Here is a 19,752-nt window from a genome sequence, read left to right as displayed (position 1 = left end):
ACAATGAGTCCATTTTGAATATAAGCTGCAATTCGAAACGGTATCAAACAACAAACGCTGTAAATTCAGATATGAGGCGTTAGACAATGAGACTAAAGCCCCCTTTAGATATGACTACTGGTATCTTGGGACTTCATATGAATCAGAATTTATTCAAATGTCTTTGTTTTATGTGGCGCATTCGCATGAGATGAGCAAAGTCTGTGTTTGAAGCCTTGATCTGGTATTAACTGGGGATCTCTAGTGATTTGTAATGTGATCTTAATGACACAGAAGTACTCGAGTGATGTGTTTATGATTGCAGAGTCGGTTTGTATGATCGTTAGGAGGCTTAAAGCGAAGTAAAGGATCCAACAAACCAGGTGCAGTCGGGTCATTTTAGGAGAAGACTGTGTAACTGAGGTTTATAGGTCTACGCGTCCCAGAATTGTCTTGTAATTTTATCAGAATGACTTCAGAAATCTTGTAAATCCGCTATAAAACCTCAAGAAGGCATAAATGTCAGAGTAAAGAATGCACGTCTGTAAAATCCAACTTCTGAGAGGGTGTCACGGAGCAAATCTACTGCAAAAGTAAAATTCAGTAACATGAATGAGTGGAGTCTTTAAAGTCAGTCCTGGGAGAGTTATCGAAACGGCACAATGTACCATTCTAAGGATGGATTTTTCCCTTTTCAAGTTCTGGTTTCAGGGTTAAAGGATGAAACTGGCGTACGCCGGCTTTTTCTCGACTTTCTTCAAGTTCACCTTTGAGTGGAGCTCCTCTGAATGGTAATTTCCAGAGGTTGTTGATCCGTGCGGTGGTCTTTAGAGCTGCTGTATTCTTATTATTTTTTGGCCGTTATTATTTTGCTAAAAGGTGATATTGAGGTCAAACTATTCTCTGCAGACAGAAAACTGTTTATACGAGCTACGTTCTATTATTACAGTTTCTCTTACCTCGTTTCTGTGTCATCAAGTATCTGGAGGACTGATTTTGCTTTGAATGACGATTATCGTGGGGGGAAAAAAGCTTCCTTATGGACGTCAGGAATGAATAATTTATGAAGTTTTTCCCCTGACGAGACGGTTTGTTGTTGACTTGTGACAGGCGGTGTGTTATTCACTCACCTCCACTCTGATTTACAGTGAAATCTGCTGATAAACGCTCTTGTAATAAGCAGGATTCAGTGTATTTCACATGTTCTGCTTTCTTGCACTATTTATTGACATTTCAGATGTACAATGTATAAAAAAGAAGATAAAAAACTTGAACATCATAGGTGTTAAATCTGTTAAAGAATGGTGAAGTACAGTAACAAAACTGTAGAAACTATGAAAAAACACAGCAAGTATTATTATAAATAAATATATATCGCTGATTAAAACACAATTAAACAGTGTAATGCTTATTTACTATCTATAAATGTTTTCATTTTTATGTGCAGTTGCAGCCTGTTTTTATTAAAACCTTTTTTTTGTATTTACTGTCTCTATACTTTTAATGTATCAATTGCAATTTAACAAAACAGGAAGTCTGTAAATTATCATTTAAAAATGTATTGAAATTTCTCGGTCCTTAAAATACAGTCCTTTCAAATAACTGAAATTATCTGTACAATAATATTTTTGCTGATTTACATACAATTAAAGAGTGTAGTTTTACATATATACATATTGTTAAAAATAAATTAGTATAATTTATAAAAAAAATTACAGTTTATTAAAAAAATACAGATTTTTGATGTGGACATTTATGTACAATATTGGCCTTTTTTTTTACCGTCAACATGGAATTTTTTTACTCTAATTTACTAGATGTTAATTTTAATTTAGCAAAACTGGGAAAATCTGTAAAATAACTTTTTTTTCATAAACATTTTTGAAATTCTTTAGTATATCTGTTTTATTCATATTATTCATAACAGCAGGTATTTGTGAAATATTATTTGCTGATTTTAAATACAATTTTCTTTTTAAAAAATCAAGAATTGTTTAAAAAATACTAACCTTTACAAAAATATGGATTTTTATGTGGAGATATTTTGTACATTTACAGCTAATATGTTGTGAAGTAATTTTTTTGTGATTTTGTTAGATATTATTTGAAATTGAACAAAACACAGAAACATGGTAAATTCAAAAAAATCTAATCAAAAAATATATTTTAAATAATTGAAACTATCTATACATTATTTTTATAGATTTATATCCAATGAAAATAATGTGCTGTTACAGTCAAAAGATTTTATGTACTAAATGTGCCCTTATTTTAAAAGCAGAAATATGTACATTAATTTTTATTGTAATTTCATTAGATGTTATTTGTAATTTAACAAAACTAAAATAAATTTTTTTTAAGCATTTTATAAAATCTCTGATATACTTTTCCCCCTAAATAACAGCAGATAATCCGGTCAAGAATTTTTTAAGAAAATGTTAAAAAATAATGAAATTACCATTTACGATACTATAGATTTTCTCCTGTTCTCTATGGTTGCAGTTAATATAGAAATTAATATTTTTTCTGTGATTTTAATAGCTATTATCTATAATTTAACAAAGCTGTTTTTTAACAGTGTAAGTAATGAAAAACAAATAAGTAATTCCACATTTCTGCTTCTAAAGCTGCTAATACAACATCTATTATTCATTCAGTCTAAATAAACAGTCACTAGAATTGACTGTGGAGGCGTTTTTCCAACAGAAAACCAGGTTAATATTGATAATCACGGATCCAAACGAATGCAATCCATCAAACACGTCACTCCAGATCTGACTGACTGCAGCAGCTTTCTGTGGAAGCGATGTTTGATTAATTCCTACATTTGTCTTTTCCTTCTGCCTTCTCAGAGCAGCAACTTTTCAGCAGCACAGAAAATCAATAGCGCCTGCTGGAAAGTTCTCCACTCGGGTAATTACATTTGTTTACTGCCCACACGCTCTTCTTTCTCTGGCTTCTTTCAAACATGAGCCCTCGTGCCTGATGAGCCAATAAAGTGTGAAGTTGTGTATTATATTTCCTGAGCTGGCAGCAGCAGATTTCCTGCACTATCCATGCGTCAAAGCCTGTTTCTGGCTGCAGGTGGTGGAGATGCATGGAGGATGTGTAAACAGTGGTTTATGTATGCGTTTGTTATGGGTGAACACATTGTACTGTAAAGGCTAGAGACTGTGTCGTTGTTGGGACAATTTTAAGGGTTATTTATTGATTAAATGAGTAGCAGTCCTTAGAAGAAACCCAGAGTGCTGTGCCTTCAGTTAGAGATGATAGGAATTTATAAATATAATTGAAATGTTGCATTCAAACACTGACAAAATGAGTTCACACTGGTGAATCTCTTAATTTACAGCATATTAGAATTTTATATCTGCTTTCCGTGGCAACATTCCTGCTCTGGTAATGTTGCATCAACCAGCAATGATTAGTTTTTAGTCTGGTGGAAAAAAATGGGAAGTTTCCGAGAAAAGTTACCAATGCTTTCGATTAGGCATCCACTCATTATCGCAGCATTTTTCTGAGTACACTAGGTCTTCGGTTTACAATGTTTTACAGTGTTTTGTGGTTCAATCAAGGGCTGCAACTAACGACGCGTTGACTAATCGTCTGAGCAGCGTCCGACCGGAGTGCGGAACATGGACGGATGTCGGCGCTGCATCGTACATATATTATGTATGCACGATGCAGCGCAGATGTCCGCATTTAGATACAGCTGTATAGTAAACGCTGACATCTGTGTTTACGATAGATCGCGCTCCATCGTGCATGAGTTGCAGCCCTAGTTACATCACCCATAAATTTAGTAAGATTTATTTAGTAAGATATGTTGTTAGCGGCATTAAAACAATTTTCTAGTGGGAACTAGCCGGAGCAGGTGAATATGTCGTCATGTGGCGCTATAACAGGAAGACGACTTTCTTTACATTCGCCGGTTGTACGCCACATTGGATTGTGCGACATTTGGTTTCTTTCATTTGTGTTGTTTTTTGGAAACTTTTTGAACTTCATCATGGCTCCCAAGCTTAAGTCACACTCTTCTGATGGCAGAAAAATCTTTGATTATGATTTTACCACTGTGTTAGCGTAGGCGAGTGACATACTTGCGTACTTATTAGAGTTCCAACTTACGGGAACAGAATGCCAGTGTAAGTAGAGACCCCTCTGTATCAGTATTTTTCTTTTTATCCACTGACTACCAATAAAATACATTAATTGCTCTACTTTGGCAATATCTCATTGGCGGCGAGTAACTGCCAATTAGCATTAAAAGCCATTGTTTACACAGAGAGACAGATGAGCACATTTCTCGCTGTTTACTAGCGGTGAATTATGAGTTGTGTTTCGAAGGTGGAAATGTGTTTAATGACTTTAGGAGGAAACACCATAGAAGACCAGTGGAGTTGATGAAAGTGCTTTGTATTCAGCTAAAAACGCATATATTCTGTAACAAACTGAGAAGTTTCCAAGGAAAGTTACTGATGCTTTAGATTAGGCATCGACTCTTTATCACAGCATTTTTCTCAGTATTGGTGTTGTTGTTTTTGTCCACCGATTACCCTTAAAATACATGAATTGCTCTACTTTGACAATGGTCTCTGCAACAGCCCACCCACAGCTCCACCCTTTTTGGCCATGAGTAACGATCAATCAACAATAAAAGCCATTTTTACACAGAGAGACAGATGAGCACATTTATAGCTCCGGTGAATTTATGAATTGTGTTTCTGAGGTGGAAATATGTTTGACTTTGGGAGGAAACACCATAGAAGACCTGTGGCGTTGACAATAAAAGCACTTTATATTCACATATGTTCTGTAAAAAACTAGGGCAGCAAAAAAAGGTGAATAAAGTTTCGCAGATTCTTATCGGATGTCTTCAAATCGGTAAGAATTTCATTTTCAGTGCACCTTATTTAAAACTGATAACGGCATATCATCGGCAAATTGTAGAACATTTCTTGACTTACGTGATGAATCACTGAACAAAATAGAAGCCATGTGGTTGTCGTTCTATCAAAAGCTGGATTATGCAAGCCGAGGGACAGTTTTGGCCGTGAAATGAAGCTTTACAAAGTTGTTTTTGTCTTGTATGCAGGAGGGCAGCTGTGGTCAGCACGTTGAATTCTAACCGTGACCCAGTTACATGGCAGCGTAACCCACTGTCCTCTGCTGTCTGTTGAAACCAACATTAATCAACTGTGGTTGAGTCTGACAAAGACAAAATAGGAGCTCTTCTATCCTCCCATTTTGTGTGTTTTCATTTTACATAATACGTCTTGTTGGTAGAAGGCCGTCCTTTGATTGCATAAAGACTGTTTGGGTTCAGATTCTTCAGAAACACTTCAGGTTGAGCCTTGAAAAGGCTGTCGTTGCTTTCAGTGTGGGAGTGCAAAGAGTAATACAGATTGTTCTAGAGTTTCTTGACCGCAGCTTTAATGCAAAGCTACTCAAAAAGCTGAATATTGTGCAAAAATGCTGACATATTATTGGAGGTGGAGCAAGAACAGCATTCATTTAGCTTCACATTTTAGCCTTTTTTGCTGTTGTTTGATGCTGAGAGGGTAGTAAAGCTGCATGATAATGGAAAAAAAAAAGATTTTTTGCAATATGTATACTGTGATGTGGGAGAAAAATAAAGTTTTTTTGCCTTGGATGTCATTCCAATTTCATATTTGTCTTGAACACTGCCTGCAGTTTGATGAAAAATGACAATTTAAAGAATAAATTTGGTTGTTTTTCTTTACTGAACTGTCGCAAATGGTCTATTTTGGAGAATCTTTACCTGAAATGGGCACAATAAGGAAATTTTGATGAATTTTTAGCTTTGATTTGACTACACATCCTGACAAAATGCTTATTGCAGATGAATAGTTCAAGGACTGTCTGTTTTTACAGTTTCCTGCTTTGATAAATGGTGTGCTTTCCGAAGATGACACGCCAACTGGCATCGTGGCATTTTACTTTTGTTTGCAATCTGCATACTGTGATTTGGGAGAAAAATAACAAAGTTTTGTACACTGGATGTCTTTCCAGTTCCATACTTTTTGTGAACACTGCCTGCAGTTCAGCTGAAAAAGTGTCAGAATTTTTATCATTTGACTGATGGTCCCAGTGGAGTCCGTCATGGCTCTTCAGTTACTAAAAACACAGAATTTTATAGAAAAATACATGTAGAGTAAAGTGAGTTTGATGAAATACTATGATTTTGGAATGGCGTGTAACACACGATTAGTTCAAGGACTGTTGGAAAGTTGAATATCGGCCAATTCTCTGTGTTTTTACAGTTTCTGTCTTTGATAAACGGTGTCACTTTGGCTTCTTCTTGAATCAATAACATGCCTTTCAAACCTGTGGCTGTATTTTGGGTTTCAGAGGGTTGAACGACCAAATAAATTAGTCATGCGGCCTGGTTTGGTCCAAGTTTTTTTCCGCAAACAAATCTTCCTTTTCAGTTTTTATCCTCTGCTTCTCTTTCATTTTGCCGTGCACATGTGGAGCAAACATGTCGACAAACTCTGTCTCTTTTAAATTAAGCTAAAACAATAAGCTCAGTGTTTCCAAGAACCCTTAAATTGGAGCAAATGATGCTCTATCAGGCAGACTTTGTTGTAGATTAGTCACAGAAAATGGGAACCATGTGAGTTTTCCTTTTGTATCAAGCAGCAAAAATAAGAGCTAATTTGCCTTATTTTGCATCAAAATCCTTGTGCTCTGACTATTTTATGATGTATTTTCAACCAGTAGCGGAACGTTTCAGAGCTTATTTGTTGACCTGCTGCTGTAAATAAAATGGATTATAGCTGTGAGGGTGAACCGCCAAAACAACGAGCTGAAAGTTGCTAAAAATGAAGACGGCTGCGGTGTCGTCGCGTCGTTTGATGTGAGAATAAGTGGTCGGTTTAATTCTGGAGCGCTGCGACACCGATAGCGCTGATTTAACGCCTGGTTGTTGCCGGTGGCCTCCAGCAGAATCCATGTGGCCACAATATCCTGCATCCCGATACGATCTTCTATCTGTGCTGCATATCATCAGTCTTCTGCCTCCACGCTTTGGCCCTGCGCTCTCCAAAACACAATAAAAAACATGAGCCGCAGTTCAGAAAAGAAGCATCAGTTTATTGCTGCCACATGCTCCGGCTTCGTCACAATTTATGTGTTTTTCTGGGCGCAGCTGGAAAGTAAGAGGGAAAGTAAGTGGCGCAAAACAGTCCACATGATGAAAATAAAACCAAAACTTGCTCATAAATGCTCCAATAAATCTTTAGATATTTTTTTATTATTTCTTGGAAGTTTTTGCCATTTTAATCTCAATATTTATTAATCTGTAAAGCAATCCTTTAAAAAAATAATGGTGGAAAAAGATAAACTGTAAAAATGGTAAAACAGCAAATATCTGTGAAATGTTTTATCAGTCATAAATACAATAAGTGTCATTTTATGCTCACCTAGTAAGAGAACGGGTTGCTATTTCTACAAATGCAGATGTTAATATACATTTTATATATATATATATATATATATATATATATATATACACACACACACACATTATGTGCTCTAATTCTGTGATTTTACTGCTGTTATATTATTTGTAAATTAGCAAAATAATTTTTCTCATTTCAGTACAGTTAATATATTTAAGTTTTTTTAGTCAAATATTGTAAAAGAATAAATGACCATTTTGTAAGAATGCATATATTTACTTTTTGTTGAACAGTGTTATTTACTTTCTTCTAATCTGTAATTTACTCAAACTGGGAAATCTGTTTTTCAGAATTATATTTTTGAAAAAAAGACATTTTTAAATGTTTTTTTTTAAATGTGGACATTTTCTCTGTATTACAGTCAACATGATTTTGCTAGATATCTGTAATTTAACAAAACTGAGAAATCTGTGAAATCATAGAATTTTATTTCCCAGTTTTTTTTCTATATCTGCACAATGAAAAAATGCAGATATTTTAAAAATGATTCTTTTCTGATTAAAATATAATAAAGAGTGTAGTTTTACAGTCAGACATCATAAAATAATAAATTACCATTTGTAAAAAAGCTTCAATAAACATACAACATACATGTACAGTAACACATTTTTTGGCTTATTTATATAAAGTAAAAAGAAAAAAGTTTTTTTAAAAAATTACTGTTGCAACAGCTTTTTATTTGCACTATTTTCTCTCTTACAGTCAACATATAAATTAATACTTTATTTGTGATATTGTCTGTAATTTACCAAAACGGGGAAATATGTAGTAAAAAAAAAACACAAGTTCAGTCACCACACAATAGGAAAAAAGACAAATATTTGAAAAATGCTTATTTTTTTCTGATTTAAATAAAGTACAAAAAATAGTGTATTTTTACAGTCAGACGTTATAAAAGAGTTACCATTTGTAAATAAAAAATAGATTGTTGATGTTGGCATGACTTATTATTTTACATATACTTATTATTTTTATTAGATATTATTTATTATTTAAAAACACTGGAAAATCTGTAAAATACCAGTTTTTCAAGCCTTAATAAATGTACAATACCACATTTTTTTGGCTGATGTAAATGTAGCAAAAATTGTGTGTTTTTTTTTTTTGGGGGGGGGGGGTCAAATGCTGTAAAAGAATGACTTACTATTTCCTAAATATGTATTATTTATTTGAATATATATATTTTCCTATTACAGTCAACATGTAAATGTTGGTGATTTTGTTAGATGTTATCTGTAATTTAACAAATATTTAGGATACCACTGATTTTTTTCCATAATATTGCAGTTATAAACACAGTTTTTAGAGTAAGATATGGATAGAAATACACCGATGCTGTGTACTGAGCATCTCACAGCTCTTTGTGCAGTGTGTCTGGTTGCATTTTACATTTTCGTCCGGACCGAAGCGTCACATTTGGCTTGAGTCTGTGGTTGAGCAGGTTGAGCTCTTCAAAGGCCTGCCATAAAAACCTCTGGATCTTAATCGGATGCTGCTCAGACTCCACGTTGTAATTACAAATTCCTGTCCACACACTCCCACAAAGACAGACGTGGAGTCGGTGGGTGGGGGGCGGTCGCTTTCCTGCACCGGCAACGTCTCTGTGGGGGAGGTTTATAAGCCACCGGTTATATCACGTTAACGTTGTGTTTGTGCCTCCGTAGTATTTGCACAGATGTTTGTGGGGAGCTTATCTCGTTCACGCTCTTCTCACCAAGTTTCTTTGGTCTCAATTGGACGTGAAAGGAAATCCCATGTCTGCAAGGCTTCCACTTCAGGCGCAGACCTGTGTGAGCGTTTGTGTAAAGCCTTTTCCATGCCACTGTGGATTAACCGCACAGCAAACAGTGAGGCAAGAAACACTACACAGGATGACAGAAAGTGAAAGACAGTCCAAGATTGATGACGGGAAAAAAAGAGTGTCTTTGAAGAATACCACCTTTAATTAATCCTCAGTTCAAAAACTCACTGATTATTACAACCTCAGACTGTGTTTTTGAGCCTGCAGCAGCTGCATAATGTGCTCAAGATAAGGCGATCCCTTTTGGAAATGCAGGCTAGCAGAGGAAACAAAAGCTTTTTAACATGAGTAGTCATAATAGATTGTTGCGCTTTTGTTTCAAAACCTGCCAATGGCTGATAATTGGTGTTTAAAGGAGCAGTCTGCAGAAAACCACCAGAACTGAAATACCAGCTATAGGTCTTTAAATACAACGCTGGTTGCTGAGGAGGTGATGGAAGAAGAACCGGAAGAAGAACCAGAAGAAGGAAAAACGGGTAAAGGACCAGAAGAATAATAATAGCCAAATAAAGAAGAAGAACTTGAGGAACAAGAACGAAAAGAAGAACCGGCAGAAAAATAATCAGAAGAACAAAAATAACCAGAGGGAGAAGATCCCGAAGAAGGAGAAAAAAACAGAAGAAGGTATAGAAGAATTGGAAGAAGAACAAGAAGAAGTAGAGAACCCAGAAGAAGAACTACAAGAAGAACCAGAAGAAGACAAAGAATCAGAAGGAGAAGAACAAGAAGTAGAGAAACCAGAAGAAAGAGAACCAAAAAAGAAGAATCAAATAAAGAGGAAGAAGACTTTGATGTATGTTAAAGGTCATTGTCTTAAGAAATCCGATCCTCCTACTCCATTACTCCACAGCATGATGCTGCCACCACCATGCTTGATGGATGGTTTGGTGCTCTTGGGACTGAAAGCCTCAAATTCTTATCTCGAAAACATATTTCTGGCCATTGTGACCAGATACTTAATTTTTATTACATCTGACCACAGAACTTTGCTCCAGAAGGCCTTTCCTTCATCCACGTGATCAGTAGGTTTTTATTACATGTTAGGATTGTTGTTTTTCTGACTCAGACTTGTTCCTTCATCAGTCCACAGGTTCTTGATGGGTTTAAGTCGGTACTTTGGGGAGACCAGTCTAAAACCTACATCCTAGCCCGATTTAACCATGTTTTTACCACTTTTGATGTGTGTTAGGGGTCATAGTCTTGATTAAAAAATCCAATCCTCCTCCTTCATTATTCCAGAGTATGATACTGCTACCACCGTGCTTGAAAGATGGTTTGGTGTTCTTGGGCTTGAAAGCCCCAGAATCTTCTCTCCAAACATATTTCTGCTAAGTTTTTGGTTTCATCTGACCACAGAAAGTTCCTCCAGAGGGAATCTTTCTCTTTGTCCATGTGCTTTGGATCGGGCTGCCGCTAACAGGAGCTTTCATAATCTGTCGGTGTCAGGAGCTATTTCAAAACAGCCACCACAGCACCATTAATGTCTTTACATCTTTGATCTCTCTGCAACTCATGGATAACACATTTAAACCGCTGTGAAACAGACAAAAGCAGCAAATCCTCGCTTTTAAGCAGCTGAAAGTGGAGAATGATGACTTTTAGCTCGATAAATGGTGATCATGATTGTAGCAATTAATTTCCCGTCAGCGAACTAAGCATTGAATGGAATAATGGTTTCAGCTCTAGATTGCCACCTTTTTTTTCTTTTTTTTCTCCGCTCTAAGTACGGGTTGCCATTGGAATCCATTGTAACTACTGTAAATCAAAGCTGTCATATTTTACAAAGACTCACTTTTCAGAGTCACTTTTCAAGCGTTTAGTGGGTCAGTATTTGAGACTTAAAAGGCGGAAATCATTAAATGGAATGTTCTTTAGAGGGCGTACATTTAAATATTTACATGAAAAGAGCTTCCAGTATTTAGTTGTTTTTTCCCCCCCGAGTATTTAGTCTTCTTGCCTTGGTTACAGAGAAGTATAAGCAGAAAATGTTGTTGGATGAGACTTAAGTTCTAACGTTTATTCATCAGAGTCATTAACAAATGCTGTAAACTGTGTCACCTTGACCGGATACTTCACCAAAACAACTTCCAACCTTCCACTCAGTCAAATATTTCTGCCTGAAAACAACTTCCTGTTCATTTTTTCTCCATTCTGCATAGTTTCCTTCCATTTTTGTCTGATTGTGTGTCATTTTGTTTGCTAAAAAAAATCTAATTTTTGGAATAATGAGGAAATATATCGCAAAAAATATCACATTTCTCGGCTCCACGACTTCCAACTTTAGCACCTTATAGAATTCTTTTGGTGCAAAGAAAAGCTGCCAAGGCTTAGTAATTTCAGACCGTCGGGGGCTCAGCAAGAATGATATTCATCCTTTATGTCAGAAAAGTTCATGATGTTATTTGAATTTAAAATAAAAAATAAAAAAGCTGTTCATCTATTGTAAAGCTTCTTTTAAAAGGCGTCTTTCCTTGGAACATTTTATACAGAGTCTTGGCGAAAAGGAGTAAAAATTGAGGCCTGATGCTTTTAATCAGCGATGAAGTGTTCAGGTTCTTTAGGATTCAAAGAAATTTAAAATACTCTGTTACACATAGAAATCCTGCCTGAAAAGTCGATGCACATGAGAATTACCAGTAAATTATTGCAGTAAAAGTGCCGGTTGGATCCCTCTGACTGACATTTTATTGCGTTTTTAGCAGTGAAGCATCAGTGTGTCTGAACCATTTTATATCCAGTTTTAAATTCAGAGACAGAAGATAAATCTGAGACTCCAAACAAGTTTAATAGGAGACGAAAGAACCACAAATCTGTTCTCAGTGTTGCTCCAATCTTGAAAAAAAATCAGTTTTTTGCTGAGCTGTTGGATTATTTTATTGAAATGAAAGTACGTGAGAATAAACGAAGTGTCACAGTTTAGTGGCGGTGCTAATTGACATGTTTTGGTTGTAAAATGCAATTACGGTGGCCCAAGATTCAAGACTGCTTTAGCATCATTTTGCTAAGTATCTGCATTCACAATGAAACGATAAAATGCTCCTCACTAGTGCAAGCACTTAAAACTAAAAAAACATTCAGGTAAATAAAAGCACTGACAAATAAAACTATGTACTGGATGTCTGAAGCAGGTTAAAATTGAACAGATAAGATAAAAGCTTATCTTGTTGCTTGGTGGAGACCAAACTAGAGGGAAAATTGAAGTATTTGTCAGGTGGTTGTAAACATTCTCCACTGAGTGCTAATGATGTTTACCATCAGTGCTTTTATATATTTTATGCACATTTTGAATTATTGCTTCAGAAAAAAAAATACAAAAGGACCAAAAAAGATGCAAACAACCTTTTCTGAATTGATCCTGACTGTGAACATTTGACATAAAAGAAAAGCATTTCCTGTAAACTTCTCTCCATTGTTTGCTTGTAGATGAACAAAATTTCATTTTTCTGTCTCTGAGGGGTTTTTTAGTGGCTGGCAAACAGATGGTTTAGTTTCTGGCATCTCCTACTGTTTTTGAGGCATTTCGAAAGTTGGTCACAAATTCACTTGACAGTTATATGGAGACGTGTGAAATGTGAGTCTGACTACACGCTGCTTTATGTAAGAAGCCAAGAAGTCAGAAAACCGCTGGTTTCATCCCAAAACTCGACAGCGGAAAGCATGCTGTATTAAAAACCAACACAAAACGCCAAAAATACACCATTTTTCTGAACAAGAAACTGGAAAAAACTGCCCTAATCATTGGTTTTTCAGCTTTCTGATCAAAGCTTATTTTGTCAAAATAACTTGACTCTACAAGCCTCATTCAACAATTCACCAAAAAAATAAAATGTTTGCATCACACTCTGTAAAAAAACAAAAAACAAGGTTCTGTGCTCCGACCAAGAAGCCATGAGGAGTTTTCAGCTGAACTGCAAGCAGTGTTTCCATAGAGTGAACAGGAGAAAAATCTGAAAACAAATTAGAAATTGTCAAATATCTGTAGTCCCCATTTATTTTCTAGTATTTGTAACACCTGTGGGTACTTGGAAAAACTGTGTACAGATTGATTCCAGGTTATTTTTTAGTTTTTCTAACATGAATAATCAAAGAAATTCAGCTTTAGTTTCTTCATTTCTGGCTCTATAAGCTTAAAGTGGTTTGATTTAAGCAGTAAAACATCTGTACTATGTGGAATCACCATTGTTTAACACTTGTAGGCACAATTCCAGGTTTTTTCCCCTAATTTTTGTAAAAATAATTAAAAAATTCACAGTTTTTAATTGTCTTATTCCGACAGGCGACATTTTAAAAGCTCCTTGAAAATTTAAGGGTGTTTTATACCTTGTGGACGTATCCAAAAGATAAAATATCAATGAGTAAACTGTCACACAAACCTACTAAATTAAACTAAAACTTGAGCATTAACACAGCAGAGTACAGTTTGTGCATTTGTGCCTTTGAATGTTCACGCTGCTGGAATAAAGAAACCACAAAAACTAGATTCTGATATTGGTACATACTGATAAATCCTTGTGTAAAATGCATTATAACTAATTTTTATGGTTGTGTTGTTTCCATAGAGGGCAGGACTTCATATTGTGGCAAAAAACGAGTCAATTTAAATAAAAATGTGGCAAAAAAAAAAACCACCCAGAACCTGCTGTTTGGAGTTGAGAAGGTTAAATGCAACACCTGACTGGAACGAGATAAAAATGTTCCACATTCATAAATGAAAACCTGTAGTTTTGCTCTTGTTGACAGTAGATTTGGAGGAAGTTTGACATCTGTTATTGCCGTCATTACATCGGTCAACAGATAACCCGTTTAACCAGTTCATCCGGTTACGTAATGGCACTACGACCCGTCTTCACACGGAGCAGTTTCACCCCGTTTCATCATTAATTGCACGTTTTGCCAGCGTTCTTGCTCCGACCTGGCAGCCGCTCGCTTCCTCCAGGCTGCACCGCCCTGTTTTCACATTTAAAAAAACTCATTTACAAGCCTCCTCTCCTCCCTCTGTACCGGCGCTTTTGCTAATTTAAAAGACTCCGACTACCACGAAAAAACATGTCAACCTGCAAATCGCATCGCGCCGTTTCGTCCTCCATCTGTCATCCGAGCAGCATCTCCTCCTCCTCGCTGTGTTTTGATGCATTTTTTCTCTTTGTTTACTCGACTCCTATGTCTTGACACACTTCTCCCCTCTTCAGTCATTTGATACCGGCATCGATATTACAGGGGAGGGGGAATTCCAAGAATGCCAGCGTTAACTCCTTCGTTTTATTGGATTTCAACCCACCGGGGCTTTTTTCCCCCCCTCTTCTCTTCAACAGCAGAGCATCCTAACTGCTGTGAGTAACTTGAGCTGGAGAAGCTGGAAAATGTTCGAGTTTCAGTGATGTAATAAAACCATTTCAGACCTTTCAAACCGATGCGCATGAACCTTGGTTTGCAGCCTGTTTTTCCACGCTTTGTTGTGAAGCCTCACTGAAAAGGCTTCATGCTGAAATCCTGAAGAACTCAACAGTTGTGTTACTGACCAATCTGTTCAAGCCGTTGCGCCTCTAACCAAACCCTGCAGTCATGGACACACCCAGAGAGTTAACATCTCATTTAAGCCTCTGGTGGGAAGCTACCCTTCAAAGACATCTCCATTTTAAGTCCATTTTTAAATTGATTTTGGCATTTTTGTTGTTTAAACACCATTTTTATGCAATAATCTGTCGGTCTATACCAACATCTGAAGTGATGATTGCTATAACTGCTAGTTTATCTGTGGTTTTTGTATCGTAGCAGGGTAAAGTCCTATTTAAAGTCTCACAATAAGAGTGCGGATACGACACTCTGTTGTGGTGTTGGTGTCCAATTTTGACTTTCTCCTGGATATTATTGTGTTTTGGAGGAGTTCGCAAAGTTAAAAAGTCTGAAGAAGGTTTTACAATTTCACCAGAAAGAAAAAGAACCAAAAGAAGAAAAGGAAGATGATGAAGAACCAAAAGAAGAGTAACCAGAAGGAGAACCAAAAGAAGAAAAGGAAGAAGATGATGAAGAAGAACCAAAAGAAGAGTAACCAGAAGGAGAACCAAAAGAAGAAAAGGAAGAAGATGACGAAGAAGAACCAAAAGAAGAGTAACCAGAAGAACCAAAAGAAGAGTAACCAGAAGAACCAAAAGAAGAGTAACCAGATGATGAAAAAGAAGACGCAGACGAAGAAAACCACTTTTGATGTATGTTTGAGGTCACTGACTTGCTGATAAACCCTGTCCTCCTCCATTACTCCACCTCATGATGCTACCGCCCTCATGCTTGATGGATGGTTTGGTGTTCTTGGGGTTGAAAACCTCAGCTTCTTATCTCTAAACATATTTCTGGTCATTGTGACCAGATAGTTAATTTTTGTTTCATCTGACCACAGAACCTTTAAATCTTAATTAAAAAACAAACAAACCTTTAATCAGTTTGTAGAGATGCTGTCACTGCTGAGAAAAAAAGTGGCTGCATAAGCTGTAAAAGGCTGTTTGACAAGTCGAATATACATTTTTACAACCTCTACAAACTACCACTACTACTGTAGAAAAATGTTTCCCCATGCTGAATGTATCTCCAACAACTTACTCCTCTGTTCACTGTTTCTGAGCCATGCTGCATTTATTTTATTGGTCAAATATGCTTTATTTTCCTCTTTTTCTCTTTAATATGTCTCATATCTGCTCGGTGTAAAAACACTCTTCAGTTCAACTTAAATATCCATTAATTTTTGAGTCTTTGCTGTCTGTCACAACTAATTGAATCTTGGTTTCCCAGTTGCGTTGAAGAGCGCAGAATTTTAATTTTTTTGCATAATCTGTGGCAGATGGTTTGTTTGACAGTTTTTAAAAAAATAAAACATGTAGAATAACAACTTGCTCTTCTGTTCAGTGTTTTTGAGCCATGCTGCTTTTAATTTATGGATCAAATAGGCTTTTATTTTTATTTTTCCCTTGGTTCCCCACTGCTCTGTGGAAACACTACTTGCAGTTCAACCTAAAAACTTTACGAATTTTTGCTACGTGACTGTCGGTCGCAGCTTAGTCTTGAATAGCGTCACAGTTTTGCAGAGAAGTGCATAATTTTTAGCTTTTTACAGAACTTTAATGAAGCAGAAGCTTTATTTTTGTGAAGTTTTTAAGATTAGACATGAAATTTCACGATTGTGAGCACATTTTTGGCCTTTTGTTTCTTTATCACACATACATTCACAAAAATTAAAATACCAGCATTTCTTTTTTTTCAGTTTCTTGCTTTGATAAATGGCTTAATTTCAGCAATTTTAAACGAACAAATTCTGTATTTCCTATCCACTGTTAGGTTTTTACGGGTTAAGAGCTCTATAAAATCATTAAATCTGAAGTGTGCTCTTCAGGGTTACAGAGCCTCGGTTTTATTTTTAAATGGATGTTGTAAAAATGGAGGAGGTGAACGGCGCTTTACATAAAACAAAGCTGCAATCATTCTGCCACCCGCTTATCTCTTATAAAGCACTTAATAAAGGAAATATATCAGCCTCGTTGTGATTCAAGTAAAAGCTGAAATCCTTCCCATACGATTTTCTATGACTCTTTAGGGGATATATGTGAAAATGTATAAATGGCTCCGGCGCTGAGCACAAACACTCGCTTCACAAATGGAGTTTCGCTGATCTGCAGGCTAATGATACATGGAATCATGAACAGCCACTGCTCTTGAATGCCGGAGAGTTTATTAAGTCTCAAGGACGCCGTGTGCCGGTCGTATTTACCGCCGAATACATGCAGGATCGATTGGCAGATGGTCGGATGAATGCAAAATATCCAGTTAATTAAAGAGAGGGTACATGTTCGGATCCTCCCAGCGTTCCCTTCTGTCTTTTTAATAAGACTTTGTAGAAGAAGCAAAATGTTCTGCACCGATGGCGAGAAACTGGACGCACACCGAGAGGCCGGTTGAATTTAAAGAAAGAAAAGAAAAACAGAGAAATGGAGTTAGTCAGTGGTGTTTTTGTGGATTTAATGAGGTTGTGAGGAGAATATCTGCAGGTGAATATATTACAGGATGAATAGTGGCTGAGCATATCTCAATATATGGGTTACAGTTTATATTTAGCTTTTATTTGATGCAAAGAGCACCTGAAAGTGGCTTTTTATTTCAAGCAGCCGAGCCAGAACGCAGCAAAAGCACTTATTTCCAGTGCAACCTTGTGCTTAACGATACAGCTGGCAAATGTATCACGATTAAATGTTTATTTTCAGTCAGCATCTACAGTTTTTGATCTTTTTATGGACCTCTTTTAATTAGGAATGGTTTAGTTTGAATTTAACCACCTTATGTTGAATGTTTAATCATCAAATATGTTATTTTCTCTGCTGTGTGTTAAGACTTTCCGCAGTTTTCCTGAAACTCTCGGAATTTTTGCCATGTGATTCTCGATCACAGCTGAGTAAGAAATATGTTCTCAGTTTTGCAGTGGATTGTAGAATTTTTTATTTTTTACAGAATGTAGTTAGAAGGAAAGATTAATTTTTGGCCAATTGTTATGAGACATGCAACAACTATGTAAGACACATAAATAAATGTACTAACTTAATTGCTTGCTAATATGTAACCAGTTTATTGTGAATTTTTAGCTTTTGTTTCCCTCATGATGCAAAGATGATGATAGAAAAAAACCATAAATAATACATAAACACTACAATCAGATATATGTTAAATATTTAGTGGTTTGCTGCATAAACATGTTTTTTTAAGTTGATTTTGTAAAAACAAGTTGTTTCAAGTAATATTTTCATGTTTTTAAGTCTCTCCAATGTTGAGTAGATAAAGGAGACTTTAAGGTGAAAAAAATGTAATTTTCTAGACAATTTAATGAAATGGTCTCAACTTAGATTCAATTTTAAATCTACTAACGCAGAAATTTGAGTTTAAATTACACAAAATATTGAGTTGATATAACAATATGACCAAATTAACAAAATATTGACTACTTAAAAGGTTTATCTAAATCATATTCCTTTGATCGGCTTTCTTTGCATTTAATCAAATGTTAATTAGTGAATTGGTTTTTAGACTGCAGTCACCTCTCAGTGTTTTTTGTTGTTGAGGGTTTTGGTTTGAAGTTATGTCACTTTTGCTTCTTTTGAGCAACAAATAATGTGTTATTGACCATTAAAACATGTAAACAAACTCGAGTAGACCCCAAGATAAAATTATAGGCCTGCAAATGTGCAAAATATGGACTTTAAAAGGATCTGTGTTCTTGAACTATGCAGCGGTTTCTCAGTTTACACCTTCAGCCTTTTAGTCTGTTCAGCAATTAGGCGATTAATCAATAAATCGATCCACAGAAAACTAATCTGCAGCTATTTTCATAACAGATTCTTCATTATGGTGCTTTTCCAGCTCGTTCAATATCAAGATTTGCTGCTTTTTTCTCTTCCACATCGCTGCAAAATTAAACATCTTTGGACAGGTAGCTGCAACAAACAAGTTTTAATGAGAGGCTAATTAGAAGATGGAAAAAAAATCATCAGTTCGACCTCAGTTAGGTTAAATAAAAGATTTATTTATGATTCAGCTGCAGCCTACATTCAGAGCTCCATGGAGATGAGAAATCCTGCTTGTAGGAGTGTTTGTGAATTATTAACGCAGGTACGAGACTGGAGATAAAGTAAAGAGCAGCTTCTGTTTTCTGACGTGTAGGATGTAACGTTTGATCCGACTTTCACCGGAATCGATCTCTTTGTGCTTCTGCTTTGTTCATTAGACATCACAGAGGAAAAAGCCCTCCGAGTGGTGAACAGTCGGAACAAACGGCTCAATCAGGTGAGCGAAAGTGTGAGGAAATGGCTGAAAAACTTAAATACACCTAGTCTGTAGTGAAATAAATCGACAACTAGCTCACAGATGCTTATTAAACTTTCTTCTTTGAAGTCTTGTTTTTTTAATGAAACTACAACACTCATAGTGCAGAATAAAACCTGATCCAGACTCTTTATAATAAAAATTGTGTTTTACAAGCCCAGATGGATGATCTGATGGGTTTAATTGGGATGTCTGACACTCTGTTTGCATCAGAAGAAGTAGAAGACGCTCCATATGTCTGCTTCACCTGCTTTAATACGAACATGAAGCTCAGGTCGACTCGGTTAATTATAGCAATATGTTGAATTATTTACAGAATTTACTTCAGGAAAGCTCAGATGCTTCCAGACCAAACATCTGTAATTAAATATTTTAATTAGCTGTCTGTGTTGTGGCAGGTGGTGTAAATCTGACATTCGACTGTGCTAATTCACCATTTTTCCCAAAAATGTAAAAAAATGTGGACATCAGAAGTTTCACTGTGAAAATATATATTTTTACACATTTTCAAACTTTAAAACTCGTCAGCTTTGACCTGCAGGGTTAACAGCAGTTGTTGTTTTGAAATCTCTTTGCATGAAGCTGGATTCCTGTTAAAGTTGTCTGCCTAACCAGCATGCAATCGGTTTAATC

The 19,752-nt window shown here is 36.0% G+C and overlaps 1 protein-coding gene across 4 annotated transcripts in view; it reads left to right on the top strand.

Moving 5' to 3' along the window:
- LOC110968973 (plexin-B2-like) overlaps positions 1–19,752 on the top strand; it is a 276,716-nt gene that overhangs the window by 78,241 nt on the left and 178,723 nt on the right. The window contains exon 2 of one of the 4 annotated variants that reach the window (XM_051949127.1): positions 19,022–19,080. The exons of the other annotated variants lie outside the window; for them this stretch is intronic. The gene's annotated coding sequence lies outside the window, so the exon portion shown is untranslated. The remainder of the gene's footprint in view (positions 1–19,021; positions 19,081–19,752) is intronic. 4 annotated transcript variants of the gene reach the window in all.

This window comes from Acanthochromis polyacanthus, chromosome 1, assembly GCF_021347895.1.
Source record: "Acanthochromis polyacanthus isolate Apoly-LR-REF ecotype Palm Island chromosome 1, KAUST_Apoly_ChrSc, whole genome shotgun sequence".
Classification (NCBI taxonomy): Eukaryota; Metazoa; Chordata; class Actinopteri; family Pomacentridae; genus Acanthochromis; species Acanthochromis polyacanthus.
This window is presented reverse-complemented; position numbering and strand designations above follow the sequence as displayed.